At 36.4% G+C, this 24,415-nt stretch overlaps 1 long non-coding RNA gene across 1 annotated transcript in view; it reads left to right on the plus strand.

The window, feature by feature from the left end:
• Positions 1–10,946: 10,946 nt before the first annotated feature.
• The window catches only part of LOC149828924 (uncharacterized), a 197,234-nt gene continuing 183,765 nt past the window's right edge, over positions 10,947–24,415 (plus strand). The window contains exons 1-2 of the long non-coding RNA XR_016434366.1: positions 10,947–11,019; positions 11,096–14,309. This is a non-coding gene — a long non-coding RNA (uncharacterized LOC149828924). The remainder of the gene's footprint in view (positions 11,020–11,095; positions 14,310–24,415) is intronic.

Here is a 24,415-nt window from a genome sequence, read left to right on the forward strand (position 1 = left end):
GATTCGACCTGGTTCACGGGGCCTAATGGGAAAATCCAATGGTTTCGGGATGATAGCGTGAGATCCGAAGAACATTTAAGGTGAGAGAGTGCAAGTTTGGAACAAACGGGAGAAAAATCCACAAAGTAACAGAAGAGATCCACCAACGAGGGAAAAACGTCTCAATAAGACATAAAGAAAATTTCTTTGCAAAAGTAAACAACATGTGAGGGTGTGATGTTGTGGTAGGTCGCACGGTTGTGTGGAGCCACAACCCAAGTTCAAAACCCACAGTGCGCCCGCGTAGAAAGGTAAAACCCGAAACTAAACAAGAAGGGTTAAATACAATTTAATCCACACACTTTGTGACAAAAAACAATGTAGCACAAGTGGTGGGGTTCGTTTCCCCTTCGATGGAGGACCACGGTTCAAAACCCCCTGTGCACGGATTTTTTCTTTTTGCACAAGAAAAGTGATAATTTTTACTTTGGTGGGAAAAAAAAAGAAGAAGGTAAAAACGTGGGAGTTGGACAAGCCTAAAATTTAGGCTTTTCGACTTAGCTTTTTCAAAGAATAAGGGGAATCCCATGTGACATGGAAGGAGGGTACCATTAAAAGAAAAAAAATTGAAAAGTTGAGATAATTTTGCTAAAGAGAAGATGATGGAGATTTTGGAAAATTCTAAACACCCACTAAAAACGTGGGCTGAAGGTTAGGGTTTTGAAAATCAAAACTCCCCTAAGTGGGGAAGGAAATTAAATTAGGAAGAGAGGGGGAAACGGCTGGACTTCCCTACTCTCTCTCTCTCTCTCTTATTCTTCTCTACCACCGTGGTGATCGATCTCCTTGCTGGACGTGTGGACCTCCATCGCCGAAGTGGTGTGCTGCTCCAACGTGAAAGAAAGAGGACCACCATTGTCACCGACAAGAAGCTCCGAAGAGGTAAGGAGTATTACTTTTATATGTAAGTGTTCGATGTCCTGTAACACCACCCTGTTGTAGCATCGAATCTACCCTATTTGCACCATTTGCTGGTGTGGGTGTTGGGGTTCCGAGGCCCGCCCATTTAGGGGCTGAACCTTCTAGTTGCTGAGATGGTTATACAAAAGGTTTAGCGAATGGATTTCGCCATGGCAGACGCAAGGACACCATGACATTTTCTTTTGAGCAAGCACACAGTCTAGTGTTGGGCTGTGAACCACTACTATGATGTTCATGGTGGAGATATGATGGGTATTTTGCTTCAAAAAAAATATTGGATTCTAAGTCCACCACTCAGCCGAATACCCAAACATATTACACATCTTTGGTCGTTTGATAAAGTATGTGTTTTGGCCATTGGACGTTGTCAACCTGTTACTACTCATGCTGTCCTACTGTGTCATGGCTGGAACTGACGTTGGGAATATGTTGTATGACTTGATATAAATTTTGAATTGGTGTTATTTCATAATGTCTTTAGAAATTTGGTTAAGAAAAATAAGAGAAAAGAAAACGTATATTGCATGCCACTATAGGACTAGATTTAATGCTAGTGTGAGCCTAGTACGCATGCAACATGTTAGTGTACAGAAATACCAAGTCAAACATTAGATTTTATTGTTGTTGTATGTTCAGAAATGTTGGAAAATGACGTTAGCCCTTTCGAGTATGGTAGCTAAAATGCCAGCAAGGAAAGAAATGTCACACTAGATTGTGGTTTGGAATAACATCTGAAGCATTGTTAAACACCCTTGGTTATGTTTAATGTGTCACACATGAGAACCGTAATGGGGCATGTAAAGATGGGTTGGCACACGTTCATAGTGCATGCCTTGTAAAAAAAAATGTTGCTTGTTGAGTTTTGGTGTGCTAATTGTTTGAACAATAAAATGAGCTGTGTGTTGTAGAACTAGTTTGACAGATCATACACATCTTTGTTCATTTAAGTCATAGGGATTGTAGATGTTCATGACTGAATCCAGATGTATTTGAAAACAAAACAAAACAAACAAACCTGTAGCTCTTGTTGAATACACACTTCATGAAGAAAACAAAGGGATATTCAATGTTAAAATTAATTGAACAAAACCAATGGGTTGTAACACAGATCACACGGTAACACATGGAGAGATTCTCCATGGGAGCCGTCAGACATCACTTATGCTAGCAGCACTGTGGGCTCTGCTGGGTTGGAACCATGGTGTGTATGGTAGGCTGGCAACAACCCGCTGCCATCGTCCCCTGCTGAATGTTGGGGATTTACCTTGCTGCTCCAGCACGAGCTGGGTACACGACTGCTGACTAGGGATGGTGGTCAAGGTGCGGGTGTTGTGACTATGTTGCAAGCCACTAACTGGAACATGGCAGCAGACCAATAAGGGTTTGTTGTGGCCAAGAAAGACTACGTGGGGATGCCAAACAGCCTGGGGCAGTGCAGCTAGCAAAGCTTGACTCCACTCAGAGTGGTTGTTGGAGCCTCACACGTGTGAGAGTAATGAACCTGACAAAGTGGTCCAGCTCCACCCGAAATGGGGGTGACTAGGAGGTCACTTGTTGCGGATCGCGTACACGCGTGGTGGCAATTTTGGGGCCACGTCGAGTTAAGAGCCCATTGAACCGGGGAAGTGCCTACAGTTTTACCAAACCATGTGGGAGCCTTTCAACATATATATATATATATATATATATATATATATATATATATATATATATATATATATGGCAAGGGATCGAGCCGATATGCCACATGGATGTCAAAATTTGTGGGTACGAATGCGTACGCCATAACTCGGGAACAAATATTTAAAAATATGGGCTCCGAGTCGGGCCATGTTCTGAGAAATGCTACCTTGATGGTGCTCATGGCACTCTGGCTCAAAAATGCATACTATGTGTGAACCCCAAGTCGAGTTCAGAATTTTGAGAATCCCCTGTGGTGCGATGACTCGCACAGGAAAATAATTGAGAAATCAAAATGTATTCATAAACATGAGGTTCGTGAGGCTCTGGGTATACCTGAAAGAGGGTATATGTTACCAGACCCCTCGTGGTGCGATATCTCGCACATGGTTATAAACAAAAGGTTAAATAAAAATATAAATATAAAACCTTCGAGATTCTAGGTACACCTGAAAGATGGTGTATGTTACCGGATTCTCCGGGCTATGGGTACACCTGAAAGATGGTGTATGTTATCGGACCCATGGTCTACCTTGGAGAGGGTAGGTGGTATAAGCTCCATGGACATTCGAGTTTCGTGAAAGCTAGGTGTCTCACCCGATCCCCAGTCCACGAAGTTAGGGGGTCAGGACTACCAGTGTGTCCTAGGTGGTAGATCCAAGTCTTATGCAGAAGTGTCACAAGGTGCATCCTAATTCTTGTTCTAGCCACTTGGAAGTTCTCTCTCGATCACGGACCATCCTCTTTGGATATCCGTACGGTTAGTCATACGGGTTATTAAATAATAGACCCCCGTATGGTCTCGGTCCACTATGAGGTCTATGCTTATACGTACCCACAGGGTAAGAGTAAGATAAACATTAAATAATTTAAGTTGACTGAAAACTTATTCTTGAAGAATTGTGAACTGTTGATATTGAAACTCTACTTTATCAATGCCATAGTTTCACAGTTAAGCTCTCTTTTTGGCCGTGAAGTTTATACACCACACTATGTAGTTGATAATGAAAAACTCCTGAATGAGGATACATATCTGACTTGGAGATTTAAATATGGCAAATGCCACAAACATAAAAACAATGTAAACATATGGTTTATATAATGTTTTGTTGGCAGTTTAAATGCTTGAGTAATGTGTTAATTTTATGGATTGTATCAAATCTGTTTTCCTATTAGTTGTTGACTGTGATTAGATTTGATTATATGATATCTAGTGTTCTATCATCAAATCCGATTTCTATATTATTATATTGACTGATATCCAATATAACTATGTCATTATACCGACTATATCAAATATGTTCCAATGTTGGTTTAATAACTGATATCAAATCTGAATACATATGTTTTCATTATCTATTATCATGCTTGATTTTGAGTTATTTTATTACCTATTATCATACTTGAGTTCAAAGTTATTTTATTTCCCATCATCAGTATTGATTTTAAGTAGTTATGTTGGTTGTGATCAGATGATCATGTATAATCTTATACAAGTTGCATGATATTGTGTGAACTTAAAAAAATGTTGCAGTCTAATAAGCTTCTTCCTCATAAATTCTTAAATTGCTTTTTGTCAGGAAATGTGTAATTTGAATTGCTTGTATGCAACATGTTATTTGTGTTTGAGGAATGAGGATGTTATATTGGTTTCAAATATGTGATGGTGCACTTAGTGACATATGGATAAGTGTCTTTCTGCGAGGCAGTCGCTTGGGAAAACCTTGCCTAGCGGGCAAAATGGATTGATTACCCGATACGGGTACTTGGGGTGTTAACTTGAGTGCTATGGCAGTAAAGCTAATGAGAAACTTAAATTTAAATTTTGTGTGCTTGACTGGTTTAAAGGTACCAGAGCACTCTGTGTGGGTTTAAGCAATCAATATGGAAAAAGGATTGGGATGGTTTTTACACCTTGGTAAAAATGACTAAGATGGGATCTACTGCTATAACAGTAGAAGGAAGTTGGGGAAATGCCCTGTACTTCAGGAAAGAAATTAAATAGTGAAACCAACCCACTCAGTTTTGGGCTTACCTTGGAGAGGGTAGGTGATACAAAACTTCGAGGACCTGTGTTTTGGTTCGAGCGTAAAGTGGCTCGTTGGTCCCCAGTCCTCGGAGTTAGGGGATCCGGACTACCTATGTGTTCTAGGTGGTAGTTTCACGTCTTCTGCAGAAGTTAGGGATGCATCCTGTTTGTGTTGAGCCCTTGGGAGATTCTCTCGGCTACTGGTCGCTCCCTTGAGGATTCAGTCTCAGTTAGAACGCTCGGGTTAATAAAATACCCCCGAACATTCTCTTCTGTGATGGTTGCCTGTGCTCGTGTGTACTCACGGGATAAGATAAAATAATCACTATTTAGAATGGTTAGGTATCACAGTGAGTGGAGTTACTACAGAGATATGCGCTACTATTCTTTCAGCATGTTTTATATTCTGGGCTTGTGAGGAAACGAAATCCGAAAATGTGTAGATATGAGATAGTTGAATTCATATTATGATTGTTACATGAATGTTATGCATGTTACCATTATTGTTGTTGCAGAATATGCCTTATTTGCTTAATGCCTTGATTAATTGTTGTTGTTGCATAAAATGCTTTACTTAATTATAATTGTTGCATAATCTGCTTACTTGCTTAGATATATATTTGTTATTGCTGTTATATAGTCTGCTTTACTTGATTATGTATATGCTTGTTACTGTTGTTGCATAGGTTGGTTTAATTACTTTTGTATATGCTAAAGATTTACACCTGACACCCACATCACATACTAGATTCATGATATACCTGCATTAAAAGTTACAGATTTCCTACTTAGACAGTTGTAGTCTAATTCCTATAATTTTACTGTTTTCAAGTAAACATTCGTAATTACGAGCGACTGCAAGATGAGGCATCAGATCGAGATTTTGGATTTACTGTTCTAGGGATCGCTTGGGTTTACTGTAATTTAATTGTTCATAACATTTAAAACTCTAATGATTTTCATTGATAAATGAAATGAAAGAAATGTGTTGGGTTTTCTCTCCACTGTAATGTTCCGAAATACTTAACCCTATAATATTTTTTGTTTTCGCTGTTAATGGAAAAAAGAAAAAAGAAAAAAGAAAAAAGAAAAAAAATCTTCAAAATTTGGGTTAAAATTTTGGGGTGTTACAGTAAGAGTAAGATAAACATTAAATAATTTAAGTTGACTGAAAACTTATTCCTGAAGAATTGTGAACTGTTGATATGACATTTGTAGAACTTGTAGAACTACAACTTATGCTAGTATGAATAAATGTATCTTTAGTCCAGTTATCACTCGTACTGTATCATGAAGTAGAAATCATACTTATTTTCTTAGAATAATGAAAATTACTTGCTAAATATAACTTAGATGTTTGCACATATTTGTACACAGGACACTGAGCACCACATATAAATATAATGCTTTTTACGCAGACAGGGGAGTCTGACTCTTCTGCTTTAAATGTTTTTCAGGTAGTAACTAAATTGGAGCATCAGGGTGTCGTTATCGATATAGCCAAGAGATCTCATTTATTTCAGTATTTTATGTTTGAACTCTGATTAGTAGATTTACATTTCTGTTATGAGATGTAATTAATGACATTAATGGTTTAATTAATGAATGGTATGCTTTTAGTATTTCTCTGTTTTACCCTGTAATTCGCCCGACATTTGGACTTGTCACTTTCGCTAATTCAAAAAAAAAATTATCCAAAATTTTCCATCCAAATTGTCGGGGTGTTACAATCTCAACATGTTTGAAGGATTGGTTAAACAATTACCTCATGTTGTTCTTCTCAAAACTAGAAAAATGATGCGGCCTCCAAGAGAACGCAACTATTGATAACCAGAAGTTGCCAAGTAGTTCAAACACAAAGAGGGACATTAAGATGGTATTGCACTTATATATATATATATATATTAACTCTATTTACAAATTTATTACCTTGTATACTTTATATATATATTGATCACATAATCAAAGGAGGAGGAACATATTGGGGCAAGGAAACAAAAGCTTAGAATGATCACCAATGGAGTGGATGCAAACTTTACTCTTGCAAGAGTTGAAATCTGTAAGTTGCAAGATCTGCTTGAAATAAAAGGTGTCATTATACATAATCAACAAGCGCTTATAAACACTCAAGCAACACTACTCTCTTGCAAGGATATGGAGCTTAAGGAGCTAAGAGCATGATGGCAAGATATACAACATCCACAAGAGTACCAGGCCCTAGATTTCTTGCGGTTGTTATCAGATTCACAAACAATTTTTTGTTCTATAGATAAATTTACAAACAGTTATAATTTGGTCAATATACTTTTGTTGTAATTGAATGATAGGTTTAAATTGGAATACTTTTATCTGTATATAATTTTGTTTCATTATTTGAATGTATATATTTTGAATGTGTGGATGTATATATAAATTGCAACAAATTTTTTACTGTGAATGTATGAATGTATATATAGTTTTTTACAGCCTTTTTATACTATGAATATGTCAATGTACCAATATATATATTGTGAATTTAGCAATATATATACAAATTATAACAAATTTTTTGTAAGTTTTTTTATATTGTGAATTTGTCAATACACCATTGTATATACTTTTTATGTCAACGTATATACAAATTATAATAGTTTTTTTGTATATGTTTTTTAATATTGTGAATATGTCGATATACCAATATATATATTGTAGATGTGTGGATGTATATACAAATTGTAACCGATTTTTTTTACTATAAATGTATGAATGTATATAAAGTAACAGGTGTTTAAACTGTATTTGAATGATAATGTGGTTTATATTAGAGTGTGCGAACTGTTTGTAACATTCACATCAGATTTTGTAAATGTCCTCGTGTTATTTGCATACTCTGATATAAACCTTAACAATTAGACAACATTCGCATGTCAAAGTGTGTGAATCCATGGACATTTGCATATCAGAATGTGTGAACCTTAGGACATTCACAATTAAGGATCTAATCTTATCAATTGGATGACATTCACACATCAGAATGTGCGAACCTCAAGACATTCATAATTTAGAACTTGACTTCAAATTCTAATGATTTAATTCTAACTTTGTGACACGATTGAGTTTGAGAACATTTTTGAATTGGTTCGAAAAAGTCTTTCGTTGTGTTTAAAAAAAAATCCTCTTAAGTTAAGGCGGGACGTTACAAGAACAATAAATGGGACATACAAGAATGGTGGGCAGGTCTAGGTCATAGTCAAAGGTAGCTCAAACGATTCATTGAATTGGATCAAGGTAAAAAACAATCGGTCAAGACTTACTAATAAGGTCAATCAAAGACTTGTGGATAAAATCATCTGAAATATTAAAAAGAATGGGCAAAAGTTAGTCAAGATCAAGTCCAATACCAAACCAAATCGAATTAAACCGAACAAAGCCTAGCCAAAACCCGAACCCAGCCCCAAGACCAAAGATCAAAGTCTAAAGTTCAAATCTCAAAGTTTAATTGACATGCCCTTAATGAGTTCTATCCATAAAAGCAATTCTATCTTATATAAACACATAACACTTATAAAGGTCCATCTCTTTCTCAATATAAGACTAAACTTTTGTTTACAAAGCTAAGTTTTCCATATAATTTTGTGACAAGACTAACAATCTCTCTCTTTATACCCACACCAATGTTATTAGTATCACTTGGAATCGGCCTGAATCGGCCAATTCATGTCATATTGATAAAAAATTGATACCAAACTGACACGAACCTTTGTTCCTTCAGATCATCTATACGTGGAGGTATTGATTTTCAATGTTCCAAGCCACTTTGATAAATGAGGCCCCACCAATTAGGGATGGCAATGGACCGGGTCAGGGGCGGGGGACAGGGTATCCACCCCCGCCCCATCTCAAGATTATAACCTCTATCCCCGCACGGGGATGGATTTTAACCTCCAACTCTGCCTTCATCCCCATTTCATGTCCTCCATCCCCAGTTCAAACGAGGATGAGGCGGGGCGGGGCCCCGTTTGCCTGTAGTCTATTGCCATCTTTAGAAGGAGTGGGGATGGAGGCGGGGCGGGGCTAGGCGGGGATCGTGGTGGGGATGGGGCGAGGCGGGGAAAAGTGTAAGTCCATCCCCACCTCCATCCCTGAACGGGGATGGATTTTAACCTTCGTCCCCGCCTCCATCCCCATTTCATACCCTTTATCCCCGGTCCAAACGGGGCGAGGCGGGGCAGGGCCCCGCTTTCCTCCGGTCCACTGCCATCCCTACCGCCAATGTGTTCAACATAATCCATTTTTTGAGAATCAACTCTTAGAACATGTTTTTTCAACAAAAACACGATTTTAAGAATTTCAAAATTTATAAAAAAGTCTAAGCCATAGATTTTTGCATCTTTATAAAAACCTGCTCACATATAATCAAAACTTTATTCCTTCTAAAAATCCATGTAAATCACATAAAAAAGGTTGGATTCCAAGAAAGGTATTGAAAAAAATGGAAAATTGAGACTGTCCAATCCAGGTGTCCTCTCTCTCTCTCTCTCTCTCTCTCTCTCTCTCTCTCTATATATATATATATATATATATATATATATATATATATATATATATATATATATATATATATATATATATATATATATATATATATGAAAAAATATTTGATACTTTTACGAGGAAGGAACCCTCAATTGGAACTCAGTGGAAAATTGTTTTGACCAACCCTAATGTCATGGTTATGCTCAACATGATCAAAATAGTAGGAATCAACTATTGTATTTGTATTGTATTTTTTCAACATAAAAATAAGATCTTCAAAGGGTTGAAAATCCTATATAAACATTGAAATAACATGATCCAAGGATGGGTTTCTACTAACCCAATAACGTAGATTATTTCTAGAGGGCCGAGGTGCCAAAAACATCAAAATAATTAAAGATATTACTTATTTTGACCAAATTTGACCTCATGGATGTGTTCATCATGGCCAAAATAGTAGGAATATACTCTTGTATCATATTTTTTAGACATAAAAATAAGACCTTGTGAGGTTTGAAAATTTTGTACATTGTAGCCCATTAGGGTAGCAAATACACAGTGTGAAAGTTGGCCCACCTTTAATAGATAATATCCAAGGGAGGATCAGGTGAAATGTGATTGCACACTTTCAGTGTGCTCATCCAGCAAGCCAATCCAGGTCTGCATGGATAAAATAATACCATCTGGATCCATAGACCTATGGATAAATACTGGGTCTTTCGGCCTGGTCCCAATCTGTTTTTCCAGTCGATCTGTTTCTACTTTCTCTTCGCCAATCAAGATCCAACTTAATTGAGTCTGGTTCACATTGGACTCGAAATGAGCCGACCCATTCTCAGCTATGACACTGCATGTGAGAATGGATTAGATTGGGTTGGATCTGCAATCTTAATATGACAACTTTAACTGGATATGAATCGTAAAATAAGATCTGAACCTATAATCGGATCTGGTTCAGATTTATGCGGTTGTTTTTTCTTTTCTTCTTCTAAATCAGATCCAAATAAATTATTTGTTGGTTGATCTTTAACGGATCGGTGTTAAATCCTACCCCTTAGTATTTTTACGTCCGCTTTACCAGATTCAGTATTGCCTATATACAAAAAACTCTGATCCAGATTCAACTAGGGCTGTCAACGGGTCTGGTGCCCAAACCCATCCGGGTGTACCTGAAGTGCCCAAATAACAAAGTGCTGGGCTCAAAGTTTTCTGTGTCATGTTAATGAAATCCCAAACCCAAATCCATATAATTTCAGAAATTTATTTTGTACTTAAAATACACATAAAACAGTTGGGTCGGGTAACCAAACTCATCAGGGTGTACCTGAAGTGCCCAAATAACAAAGTGTTTGGCTCGAGTTTTTCTGGGTCACGTTTATGAAATCCCAAATCCATATAATTTCAGAAATTTATTATTTACTTGAAATACACATAAAACAGTTGGGTCGGGAACTCGGCAAAAATCTGGGTCGGGTTGGTTACCTGACAAAAATCATAACCCAAACCCGTCCCGACCCGACCCGACCCGGCCTATCATATTTGGATCTCCAGTCTCCTCTACAGAAAGAGGGGCTTTGACTGAACCGTATCATACTTGGATCTGAATCAACGTGCCAAGGGAGTCCCAATCCAGACCCGATTAAATCCTACATTTGAATCCGATTCCTACTCGCGTATGAAAGCAGGTCTGATTCATATCCTATTTCCGAAAGGAACCGACCCTTTTCTCTTGGCAGCTGGGGTTCTTTCTTTTCCCTGCCCTATATTCGCTTGCAGAAGACGCTCACTGATCGTCTCTGAGGGAGATAGATAGGAGGAAGAAGATGAGGGCTAAGGTGAGTATATGTTCTTCTCCGTTGCCTCTCTGATTTAGATCTTCTTTCATCTTATTGTTGGCTTCTCCTCTTCTAGGGCATTCTGAACCTAGAAGGTAGTGAAGATAGGTTTCTTATCATTTTACTGCTTCTGTGCCGGAGATCTTTTATGGTCGATTGTTTGCTAGGATTTTTTCTTTTTAGGATTCTTTTGTGAATCCTACCAACCCTAATTTTTGCGATTTTAATGATGGTCATGTGTAAGTTGGTGAGGATAGTCAGGATCGATATCTCGATTTTGTTAGTTGCTTCTGTGATATAGATCTTTTGTGCCTCGTGGTTATTAGGCTTTCTTCCAAGGTTTTATTTTTATTTTATTTTTCCGGATAGAAACCCTAATCTAGGCGTCTCTTCTCACAAGCCCTAAAAAGGACTGGCGGTCAATTTCTCATATTTTCTTTGCTTCTGCGATCGGAATCCTTTGGAATTTGGATCACTTGGTTATTGGGGTTTTCGAAGGTTTTTGCGGAGATTATGGACTCTAAATTGAAGTGTTTTCTTATGTTGGGCTGGTACTAATTGGCTAGGATCATCAGGATCGGTTTCTCGTCTTATTGATCACTTCTGTGGTCGGGAGCCCTTATGTTTCATGGTTAGTAATATGGGTATTTGAGTTGTAAATGCACCGAAGTTGGATATCTTATCCTTGACTACTTCTACGATTGGAATCATGTAGGCTGCTTGGTTATTAGGGCTTCTTATAGGGGTTTCACAGACCGTATCAACCCTAGTTTATGTGTTTCTTATGTTGAGAAAGTGCAAGCTGGTTAGGATCTTTAGGGGTCCTTTAGGTATGGTGGGTTTAGGCTTTCATCTATGTTTTTTTGCGGCCCCTGAACACCCTAATTGAAATATTCATTTATTGGTTGCTTTCTAAAGGCTTACCGAGCTCTAGAAAGCTTTAATTCGTATTTTGAACTTTAAGGCCGTTGATTATATGGTTTCTTACTGTAACTTTTCACGCTTTACATTTTCTGTTGTTTCATCTTCCTGGGAGGTTGTACATTCGTTGTTGTTCCCCCTTTAATCTTGGTTTGTGTAGATTCGGCACGGTCTGGTCTGATCTGAAGGCCTTCATTCCTCTTTTTGTCGTCTTTCTTTTGCTTTAGCTCATTTTGATTGTAGTTTTTTTTAGCCCCCTTTATCATGAAAATGATAGTAGGGGGTCGAGACTTTATTTGTCTGTGTTGATGCAGTGGAAGAAGAAAGCGCATGAGGTGTCTCAAGAGGAAGCGCCGAAAGATGAGGCAAAGGTCCAAGAAGATGCTACTGAGATTGCGCGAATGGGGGCGGCAGTTGCCTCTGCTTCTTCCATTATCTTGATTTGCAGTAAAGGTGGTTTCTTATTAGGATCCCTCTTCCTTTTTCCCAGTTCTCTGAGGCTAAACTCGTCGGCCTGAAAGGCCCTTTGTTAACTGTTGAACGAACATTTGACTTATTAATGAGTACGTTATTGGAAATTGAGTTTATTTTCCCATGTCTTTGTGTTTGTGGTGTTACAAATTCTCTGATTCCTGTTGGTTTCTCGTTTGTGGTAAAGCTAATCGCTTGCTATTCTCCATGGAAATTGTGTCTCATCGTTTTATGGAGAGAACCGTATCGGTGTCACCAAGAAACGTGTACGACCGACAATCACTAAACAAATAGTACTTAGGGTGCAAGTCATCAATTTGGATTAGGGTTGTCTCGGTCTACATACGTTACGTACTTACCACGGCAAAGCTAAGTCGGTTTAGTTTGCTTCTTGAACAAACTATGGCTGGTCAATTGATGCTTTCTATAAAAGTCTCGGCAAGGCGGGAGCATTTGGAGGGAAAAGTGCTTGGGGGTGTTTCAGAATTGAGAAGTCAAAAGGGGATTTGGCGGCAAATTTTGGAAAAGAGCGGGAATTGGGTTTGTGTTTCCTGACTTTATAAAACTTTTTGCTCATTCAAGTAGCCTTTCTACACAGGCTAGGCATTCTCCAAGGATGGGATTCTCTGACTGCCTTCTCAGCTGCTCAGCCATAGTCCTCCCTGTGCTTGGCACCCTTCTGTTCGGTTACAACGCTTATCTTCAAGTGGTGAACAGCAACGACCCCGTTGAGTCGTCTTTCTCGCTTGCCGTCTTTGCAACCTTCTTGTTGTCGGTTGTATCGATCTGCTACGCAGGCTCGTCGTCCCAAGGATCCAATCAAAGGAAGCTGAGAACTACTGTTTGGCTCTTCATGTTGATAGCTGCTGCCTTCTTGGTCAGGGAGTGGGTACTACTGCCCAAGGAGAGGAGATGGGTGGTGGTTGCTGCTTGTGGCCTCCCCGTCGCAGCAGGATCAGCACTTCTTCTCATCTACCGGAAGCTCCTCAGGCAGAGGCGTCAAGGCATGGGGTCTGGGTCGGATATCTGATCCAACAAAGCAACTGTGTCACGAAAATAGATGCGCTTATACGGATTTGGGTACACAAGATGGGGGATGGTTTCTTATATGGTACTGTGGTTATTGAGATTTGTATGCCACGATGTGATACTTCTTATATTATGTTATTATTTCGTCTATTTTGTTTCTTGTCTCTATCCCATTCATCTTGGGATTTGGATGTTGTAACTTGTAATGCATTCTGTTGTACTAGTGACTTGTTGATTTAGCTTATGTTATCCATCTTAATGTTGTAATATTAGCTTATATTGGAGATCACTTGAAACTTTTTAAATTCTGACATGCTTCGTGACTCTTGGTACCAACCTTAGTCTAAGAGTGATACTTAACTCGGCTACTTGGCACCTTTATAACGGTTGATCAGTTTTTTGGGTCAATAGAGTGTCATGTTCAGTTCCTATGAGCGGTATTTAGACCAGCTCTACAGCCACACAGCTGCAATTGACTCATGATAAACTCAAATGGCTCAACATGTTTAGGTTTATATTTCATAAATCATCCAGTCATCACAATCGCTAATGCAATCATATTCGTCCACATTTCTGCAGTAAAGCATTTCACTGTTCTTTTTACATGGTAATGCTGGATTGAGAGTGACAATTATTAAAAAAAATTGAGGGCATGTTAATATTTTAGATCAACACAATTCCACCCAACTTGCTGCAAAATCATATAAGAAATCTCAATTTCATATAAATATAGGTTCAGATTCATAAATTGGTGCACAGAAGAGAACCAGAGCTTTGGCTTGTAGTTTGTAGTTGTATAGGTCATTCAAAGGTTTATCAAGAAAGAGAACCCATATAATTATAAAGTCAGTTCAGTTTGACCCTCAAAGGTGCAGAGGCCTTGATAAATCCAAAGATTTTAACATTTCAAAATAGTCCCAACTAATTGATCAACTGGAGATAATTACTGAGATTGTTGACAAGTTTTGCCACCAAAGGGTCCTCCCTTTTAGATACATTTATGCTACCTTCTTTCGTTTGTCAAATAGCAGATGCCATGCATAAATACTGGATTTTTATGCTGCTGTCTACTACAAAAAAAGCTAAGAAAAGAAAATTACAAACACTATTTTGAAAGCAGAAATGGTTGTAGGCATGCTACCACACAAAGCAAGTGTTCTTGAAAGCAGAAGTGGTTATATGCAGCAATGCCATGATAGGAACCAGTTTTATAGCACAACTCTAGATTCCTTCAAAACAATCTCTTCTAGAGCTATTATGGCTGAAAAGGCAGCTAGTATTTAGTGTGTTGAACATCTAAAAAATTAGATTTGAGCAGCACTGACACTAGAAATACCGATTGTTAGTGTCAAGAACTTGAAACTAGCCTGTCACTCTTGTTCACTAGGTATATATACATGCTTTCCTCTTTAATCATACAAATACATAATCTAGCACAGTTAAAGCACTATAAAAATATCGTTACGTCCACATGTAGGAAATTTGCAATGAAGATCAAGTTCAAATAAAAAGAATTAAATCTTTGAAATCAAGTTTTAGAAACTAGTATTAAACCACAAATCACCTCAAGTAACCTACTAAACATGATTGAAAGAATGAAGGTGCTGAAACACAAGGAGTTGAGTCATTTGGGCTATGTTTGGAAACTGGTAATCAAATCGAGTTTATGCATTTGGGAAGATATTAGGGAAAACACAAGGGGTTGATTGATCTTTTTGTGCATGGGAACATGATTGCGATTATGTTTATTTCTAATAAATGAAAATATTACCTTGCAATCTCTAGAAAAATATGAATTAAAGAAACATAAAATGACAACAAACTGACAACCATTAATATGGGTGAGCTAAAAACGGCAAAAACTACAGAAAAACAAATGCAAGCCATGCAATGGGAGCCTAAGAAACAGAGGGCTCAATATCCCTACAAGAAAGGACAAATAACAAAAGCGAATGAAGAGATGAACTAACATAAAACCAACAAAGAAAGGAAAGCATGGACATGGGTAAGAATAAAAAATAACTCACCTTGCACTGCTTTTTACATCTAGTGAAGGCCTCTGAGATGCTCAAACCCTGCGTTAGAAAATCTTTTATGACGTGATCATGGCATGGTGAATTTGCTAGGAATGAACCATTGGATAATGTATTTTCGATAAAAAATGTGATTTTTGAATGCTTGAATATTTATGAAGATTATGAGACATTGATTTTAAAACCTTAAAAAAGTCTTTTTATGCATCAAAATCGGATGCATCAAGAGCGGGTTCTTATAAAATCAAGCATGTAAATCACATCCATATGATTAAATTCAAGAGAAAAAAAAATCCATGCAAATTTTGGTTCATACATTAGTTTTCATTGTAATGCCCTCACTTTCAAACCTGTAGGGGATTTTTTTTAAATGCACAGCGAAAGACTTTTTTAAATTACCCTCAAACTCTCTCGAACGCATCACAAGTTTAGAATCAAATCATTCAAACCATTGGAATTCAAATATCATCAAAACAAACTCATTCATTCCATAAATAAAATTCAGAGTTTACAATTCAAAAGACAAAATAACATAAGAGTTTAATCCAGTCTATCCCAAAAACCTAAAAGTCCCTGTATCTTTGACATTCATTCGTCTATATACTCGGATCTGAAAAGTATAAAATATGTAGAATGAAACACATGTCTCAACACAATTCTGCAGACCCTTACCAGGTTTCGGCGATATACATACCATACAAACACTCAATAATTAGGATATAACTATGTAACATTTACATCATCGAACGATGATGTAAGAAAATATGAGATACACATATTATTATATGTGGATAATCATACACTATACACACACCCTTTATGCACACACTAGCAAACAACTTATGCATACCACCATGCATAAATAAACATATACATCACATATACTTTTATATGCACAAAAAATTCAGTATATAATTATATGTACCTGTACTTATGCATATACTTATGTGCACAAGTCATTCTAGTGTACTCTTACACTCACATGCAATTTATGCATACAATTATACATTCATTTCACTAAAGTCTACCATTTGGCTCACGAATAGCACATGCATACAATTATGCATAATATTCATACAGGTATACTATCCTGCTCTCCTAGCAATTTGTGCATTTCATTATACACATTTATTTTATCTTATTACTCCATGATGCACAAGAGATTATTGATTACAGTGTAACTTATGTAACCCATACATCATCCCATAATGATGTAACCATACAATTCACCCATACGCTACACACATACATTTATGTGTACAACAATAAACTATTTAAGCATGTTTTCATACGTATATTGAACATACTATGCATGCATACCTTTATACGTATAGGAGCATACAAATTACGCACACTCATCCATAATTAAACACACAACCAACACAAACTTTTATGCACATAAGACATTCAAACAAATATAATCATAAACACTTGTATTGACGCAGTCACTTATGCGTATAGGTTATCCGAACACACACTCATACTTCTACACAAGATCTGTATAAATCTACGTATATCATTATTTATAGATCTTAACACATAACACAAACATACATCAATGCGTGCAACAAAAATAATTTATGCGTACGAGTAACCTAAGCATATGTTTAGGTCAAAATCACTCAAGCATACCGTTATGCAATTGATCTCAAACAAGCATACAAGCATAATAATATTCTATTCAACATACAATTACGCTCATATGAAATTCAAACACGCAATCAATCTACTCACTTGAAATTCACATACATTATCGAGCAAAGGTGAGGAAAGGGAGAAAAACAAAGAGGAAAAAGAGAGAAAAGAGAAGGAATTAGGATGTTAATGCATGAATATTTCTCTTATTACTCTGGAGCACCACTCTTAATAATTCTATGGGTACTTAATCCTCGCAAGGGGGTTTTCATTTAACAATTTATATTTTTTACATTTTAATCCGAGAGATGGCAAAAGACTTGCACCAAAGTCTAAAATACGTCTTCACGTCATCCCTTGGATTGGAACGTCGTAGATGCACTACTATAGCTCAACTCCGACACAATTTCAGAATATGAATCTCCTTAGACCACTATGGTAAGAAAAATGTTCACATTTGACCTGACAGGACAACTTCAGTCTACGTCTGCCGGAAGAACTAAGGCTACATTCACAATTTTTCATACGATCGGTGTTGGCGCAGGTTAACATTTGACCTACTTGCTCAACCTCAATAGTACGAGCAACTTTCTTAGAGTGACACACATATGCGCAACTTACTTATCTTTCGATAACTTTTTCTCAATACATGCATTTCATAAAGAATGCAAACAACCAAATATTATCACATCAGTAGTTGCACTCGAGTCAATACCTAAACATCTCATGCTACTCAATCATGTATTTCATGAATATCATATTTGTCATAATTGAAAATTAAAAAATAAATAACATAAATTTTTACAACAATCAAACCCTTGGGTTAATACCCATAATTTATGCCATTCATCCATGCATCATATCACATATCATTCTTCAAACTTGTGAGTGTTTAAGACAAATAGCGAAAACTTGCATTTGAACAAATCATTCGAATCGATACTCAAAAATCTATAACATCAAACACCATCACCATACATTTGCCAAATAGCCAATTATCAAACTTGAATAAGAAATCTTGTATTTGAATCCATCATATGGGTCAATGCCTATCACTTTCATATATGAAAGTATACGATGCATTAAACCACACGAATAGCAAAACTTTCACATTCAATGAAATCATTGAGTCGATACCCATCACTTTCGCATTTAAAAGTGTACATGAAGAAACACATCGCATTTATGACCTACCATTTACCATATTCGCAAATGTTAAACACAAACAACGAAACATCACATTGGTAGGGACCATTTGAGGTAAATACACTAAACTTCACAATGTCTAATATAAATAACACAAACATTTGTATGTAAACATCAGTTGTATATGAACATGTCATATATCAACATTTGGTATATATAAACCATCCAAGCATATGTACCTCGTGAATATTTTTGTTCACTCTACTTTATCAACAACACAAGCTTAATTAATGGCAACATACTAACATAATTAAGCACTAGGGACCTCGCCTGAGCGAAAGCGCATGCATACATTATCTTACCCTAGGAACCATTTTGCGAAGGTAATAGACTCAACAAAGACTCGACTTCTAGAAATGAGTACAAAAAAATATACATATCAAGTGCACACACACAATATAATTCTCGTATATATATTGTAATTGCATACGTACACATCATAATATACATAATCATATGTATGCCTCTATTGCATATTGTGAACACCCCAAATTTTTCAAATATTTACAAAAATGACCTTTTGCCCCCTGGTTCCATTTTCTGAAAAAATCAAAGCAATTTCAAAGCTAAATTTCAGTCATTCTTCAGATTTTTGGATTGAATTCCATATTGATATACTTAAAATTCAATTCCGAATCCGAACCCAGTGTTTTAAATCCAAATCTGAGCCCCGTTGTCCGATTTCCAAATTAAAATTACAAAAATACCAAAAATGGTTCTAAATGGCTCGGGCAATTCATTTGGCACTCTGTTGAATCCCCAACCCTATATTTCTCAGTTCGAGGTTGTAAACCTCAAATATTTTCTAAAAATCCGGACATAAATCCACTTTCTGAAGAAATTTTCTCAAAAATCGCCTTGAGTTCTCAGAAAAACTCCCTTTTGTAAATATTTTACAAAAACACAAAAAATTAGTTTTAATCTTTGGTTTCTCGTAAAACTTTAGGATTTTATTCTAAAAATGCAAAAAAATGGAAAAATAACATAAAAAACCAAAAAATTGGGAAAAGCTACAAGAAAAACGAATGATTTTTAAGTTTTTTGAAGCCATTTTGCCGAAAACCTCACTTTTTAACCACTTTACAAAAATTTTCAAAAAAAAGGGGACCACCTTTCTGAAAAAGGAAAACTTGCAACGGTCGCAGGCTCACTTCTCCTCTCCGCCTTCGATTTCCAACAGCCCTCTTCACTCTCCTCCACCCATCTGCAACAAACCTACTCTCGAACCCTCTACATCCCCTTTAAGAAGAGATCTCCGAGTTTTCTGAGAGGATCATCTACGTTCACGATTCCAGGCGACAACCCATCCTCAGGCTGGAAGTTCCCCTTTAGCATCGATTTTTGCTTGAATATTTCATATAATCATCCACTTTCCTTGCTAATATCCATCGATCACCCTTCTCCTCTGGACCTCCCTCCGGTTTTCCTGAAGTGACTGAAGGAAGATCTCCTTTCTCCTCCAGAATCAGGCATAAATTGAGGATTTTGGCAGATGATAACAGACTCTTCAGACTCATTCTCTTCCTTTCCTCTATAATCCATCAAGAGAAATTTAGTCCCTGCGATAACAAGGTAAGAAACTTTTTCTTTTCCTTCTCTCTTTTTCTCTCGATTCCTTTCATTTCGCCTCAGTGAGCACCACCAGTGGTGTTGAGTTGCCTGTGCAACATCAACCCACTCTGTGCAATAACAAAGGAACTCTTCGGTTCCAACAATCATCTCCCCTTTAAGAGACTTATTTCAGAATTTCCATTGAAAACTCTTTTATAATTTGTCTTATACATTGTAATTCATATTTGACCAATAGCATCACCAAGCCATCCGGGCTTTAGATTTTAATTTTTGTCTGTGTATAATCTACTTTTCTTTTAGTTTTGGTTTTCTTTCACTTTAATGATTTATTATGAGTTTGTTATGGTCTTTCAATTTCATCGATGCTAGTTTTCATTCCTCTTTCCGCTTATATTGTTCAATTTGCATTTTAGCCCCAGTTTATATCTGTTGCACTTGAATGTCTTTCTGTCAGCATCCTCATTCATGCTTTGTTCATTTTTTTTTATTACATCCTGTTATATTGCATCTGCTTACTTTCATAACATGCATTTTCTGCCATAATCGTTACGATGCCATATCTGCATGTTTCGGTGAGGATATCTAGTTGTATTATCATCGTGAGGTTTTCATCATCTGCCATTCTGAAAACCCAGCTTAAGGTCATCGTGAAGTCCAGGGCCTGGTCTGGATTTACTGCAGGAATATTTGGTTTAAATCTATAGTTGAGCTTCCCTCTCTGCGTCAATGATATATGCTGCCTTCTTGCCTAACGATAACAAGCTTTGGTTTCCCTGAAAGCCCCTCCTGCTTCAGCTGTGAACCCTTCGGTAGAATGAGGAAACAGGGCAACGTAGCCCTTTGCATTATCGTATGTAGTTCTGACCCTTCAGCAACAGCAGAGTATCGAAAGTTTTTTTTTTCATATGATCAAATTGGGTTTATTACCCTTCGACCCTCGGGTAGGTGGATCAATCCTTCAGGCAACGGCTGTGCAGGCTATGGTTGAAGACGTTGATGTCTATGATTTAATTGTATTATATGTTTTTAAGATTCCTAGAAAAAGAGAGAGGGGGTATAGTTTCTGAAAGCTCATCATTCACTGATTGAACATGAGCAGCAATAAATTTACATCTTCTGTTCATCTCAGAATTTTGCTGATAAAGCATTAGAAATGTTGAGACTCTCTTTTGTCATGGTAACATTTGGATCATTGATAATTTTTAGATCCTGCTTATTGAATGTTGTACCTAATTCCTTGTTCCTGTGGACATCTTTGTTTCAATTGCTGGGTTCTTTGCCTTATGATTTTTTTTGCAGGACTGACGTTCTTTGTGTCTCCTAAATCATTAAGATTAAGACAAAACTATGTATATTATAACTCCCAATGGTTGCATTATTCACTAGGACCAGCTCACAGGTCACCGGGTATCTGAGTTACAGAAAATGGTGTATATATACTGACTGTTTCACTTTTTTTTTTTGTTTATTTTATGATTATGTAACATCAGCATCTAGCAAAATGATATCATTCCTTGCATTCGGTTTGAACAGTTTATTAACATCTGATTCCATTTACTGTTGCAATATATCCAGTTTTTTTTTTTCTTATTTGTTATATATATGCTTGGCATCCGTTACCTCTTACAATCATTCAATACATACCATCCCCTGTCCATCCATGGTATTCATGTAGTGCCAAGCCATTATCTATTTCAGTCGCTTACTCACTGTAGCGTTCCATTTACGATGTTACATTCTGCCCTTTTCTGAATATTCAGCTAAGTATATCTTCATTCTTCTTTTCTGTGGCATGTTTCGTCTGTAAGTCCTTATTGATGCATTGGATCTAAGCTAACATTTCATTTGTATCATGTTTTATTCCTTGATGATTTTGGTTTCATTAGAACTCATTTCGTTTCATTAGTTGTATTTGTCGCAAGACCTAGGGGCTAATCTAAATTTTGGCCAAGATCCAATAGACTTGCTAGATCCTACCATTATAATTCTATAGGTTCCACCTGAACATTTAGACCATTAGAATAATAGTGAGAAAACAGGTTGCCATTTTATCCTGTCATAGCAAGAAGCTTTGGTGATTTCTGTGCAGGAAATCTCAAAGACCCCTATCACCTCTCTTGGTCATTTAGATGTCATCTGAAACACTGAAGCATCGGTTCACAACTGGAAACCCAAATTTCTTTTTCCTCCCTCTCTTTTTTTTTTTTGAACTTTTCCACTTCCTTTCATCAAGCATCATCATTTTTTTTCACAGAAAATTACTGTCTCTGTGCAATGTCTGGAATTGTCATCTTGGGAGGCCAATTTTGGCCAATCCATACGGTCTCAAGGGCCAAGATACTGGCCCTCGGTTACCTGAACATGAAGGTAAGAGTGAATAGGAATTCGCCATCGGAAGTCATAAAAATTTTCTGAATGCGGTAGTCCTTTTACAGGTGCACAGCCTTGATTTTAGAATAAACTCACCCTTGAATATGTCGATGTCCATCTGTAAGTCTTTGAATTATCTTCCATATACTCCTTTACTGGCAGGAAGTGAATCCCTTTACCAAATTTCATTATTAAGTGCTCTATGGGCCATAAGATATGACCTCGCAAAACCAAGTACAGAAACAATGTATATACTGTGTAGTAGGCTGTCGTGTATGAGTTCCTAAGACTTCCATTCTTTGACAGCAGATCACATTGCAAGTCACCCAATTATACGAATTGTGTATTATAGTCCAACATGTTATATAATAGCTATTTACATGGTGTTAGCTTCAGATTACCATTGTTATACTTTGTCCACCTTTATCTTAATATTGTATACCATCAAATAAGGTAATATTCCTTGGGACATTTCATCTAGGTGACTTAGATCTAGTTAGAATTTTAACTGTTATTTTCTTTGTTTACATCCACATTTTCCTGTTTCACCTATTTTGCATTCATACTTTCTGTTCTTCATTTCCTGTTTTGCCTTCAACATATCACTTTACTATACCACCCACTGTTACCCGACTGCTGCACCTCTTTAGCTGCATATTCATCATCAACAACAACTAAACACTCCCTGCATTGTAATTCATAGTTCCTGTGCACTCCAATGCATATCTTTGGTGAGCTTCTTTTTGCCTGCATGATTTCTATATAACATACATGTGCATTTACTACATAAGGTTATGGATTCTCGATATTCATTATCGCATTACAACTCATTTTTGTAGATGATAACTTGTGTTATTCGGCACTTAAGTAAATAATGATTTAGTTTAACAATATCTACATTGTGTTATGTTTTTTTTTTCATTTCCCCATTTTTGCATATATGTCCACTATCATTCTTACATGAGCACCTCATCAATTAACATCTATATATATGTGTGCAAATTTTCCTTCTCTTTTCATACTAACCTAGTTGTTTTGCAGGAAATATGTGGAAAAGGCTATTATTTGGAGTTGTAAATTTGATTATATATGTTGTAATAACTAGATTTGAATGAGAATTTATATTTCCTGTCTTAGATAGAATGAATGAGCATTGTAAACATCATAAAATGCTTATTTTCATGCATTTTTGCCTTTATTTCTCAATTTTTCACAATGGTGAAACACGAATGGCACGTGCACCATTTCGTAAGAGGTAATTAATCCTAAGTTGATGATTTACATCAATGGCCATAGTCAGGATGTAAACAAGACTTAGTATTTTTATCTTTTATAAAATAACACTGGATCTACACTGGATCCTTTTCAAAAATCATCATATTTTCTTTAAATATTTTTCTCTTTTATCAGAATTTAATCTAAAATTAATTCAATATATATACCAATGGCCATAGTCAGGGTATATTGAGAGTTAATTTCATTTTAAAATTCTATAAAAGCACCAAAAAGGTATTTTATTCTTCATTTGAATTTAGATATGATTATTATATAATGCATTCAATGACCATAGTCAGGAGTGTATTATATCATTAATCTTACTTAAATTCATTTAAAGAATGAAATATGATTTTCAAATCCAATTTCAAAATTATTTAAAATTCATTCATCATTTAGGATAGAATTGCATCATATTTTCAAAATTCTTTTTCAAAAACCCAAGTGATTTTGAACATCTTTCTTCAAACTTCTATTTCAAATCCCAATTCTATCTCAATTTCAAAGTCCAATTTGACTTTGGAATTTCAAAATCATTTTATATTCAAACTCCAAAATTTCAATCAAAATCCAATTTCAAAGTTCAATTTAAACTTTGAAGTTTTTGATTCATCTTTTGATTCAAAATCAAGTTTTCTTCAAAATTTCAAAATCAAAGTTGAGATTGATTCTGAATCTCAAAACTTGACCCTTCTTAAATCCTAAAATTCAATCTGGGTTTTTAAAAACCCAGATCCATCTTCAGAAGTCCCATTTGGACTTTCAGAATACAAATCCAAAGCTAGATCCCAATTACAACTTGGATACAATTCTACCTTTGGATCTTAGACTTCAGATCCAATTCCATTTTAGGATCTAGAACCCACTTCTACTTTGGATCTCAG

Source organism: Nuphar pumila, chromosome 9 (genome assembly GCF_984573655.1).
Source record: "Nuphar pumila chromosome 9, dmNupPumi1.hap1.1, whole genome shotgun sequence".
In the NCBI taxonomy this organism is placed as follows: domain Eukaryota; kingdom Viridiplantae; phylum Streptophyta; class Magnoliopsida; order Nymphaeales; family Nymphaeaceae; genus Nuphar; species Nuphar pumila.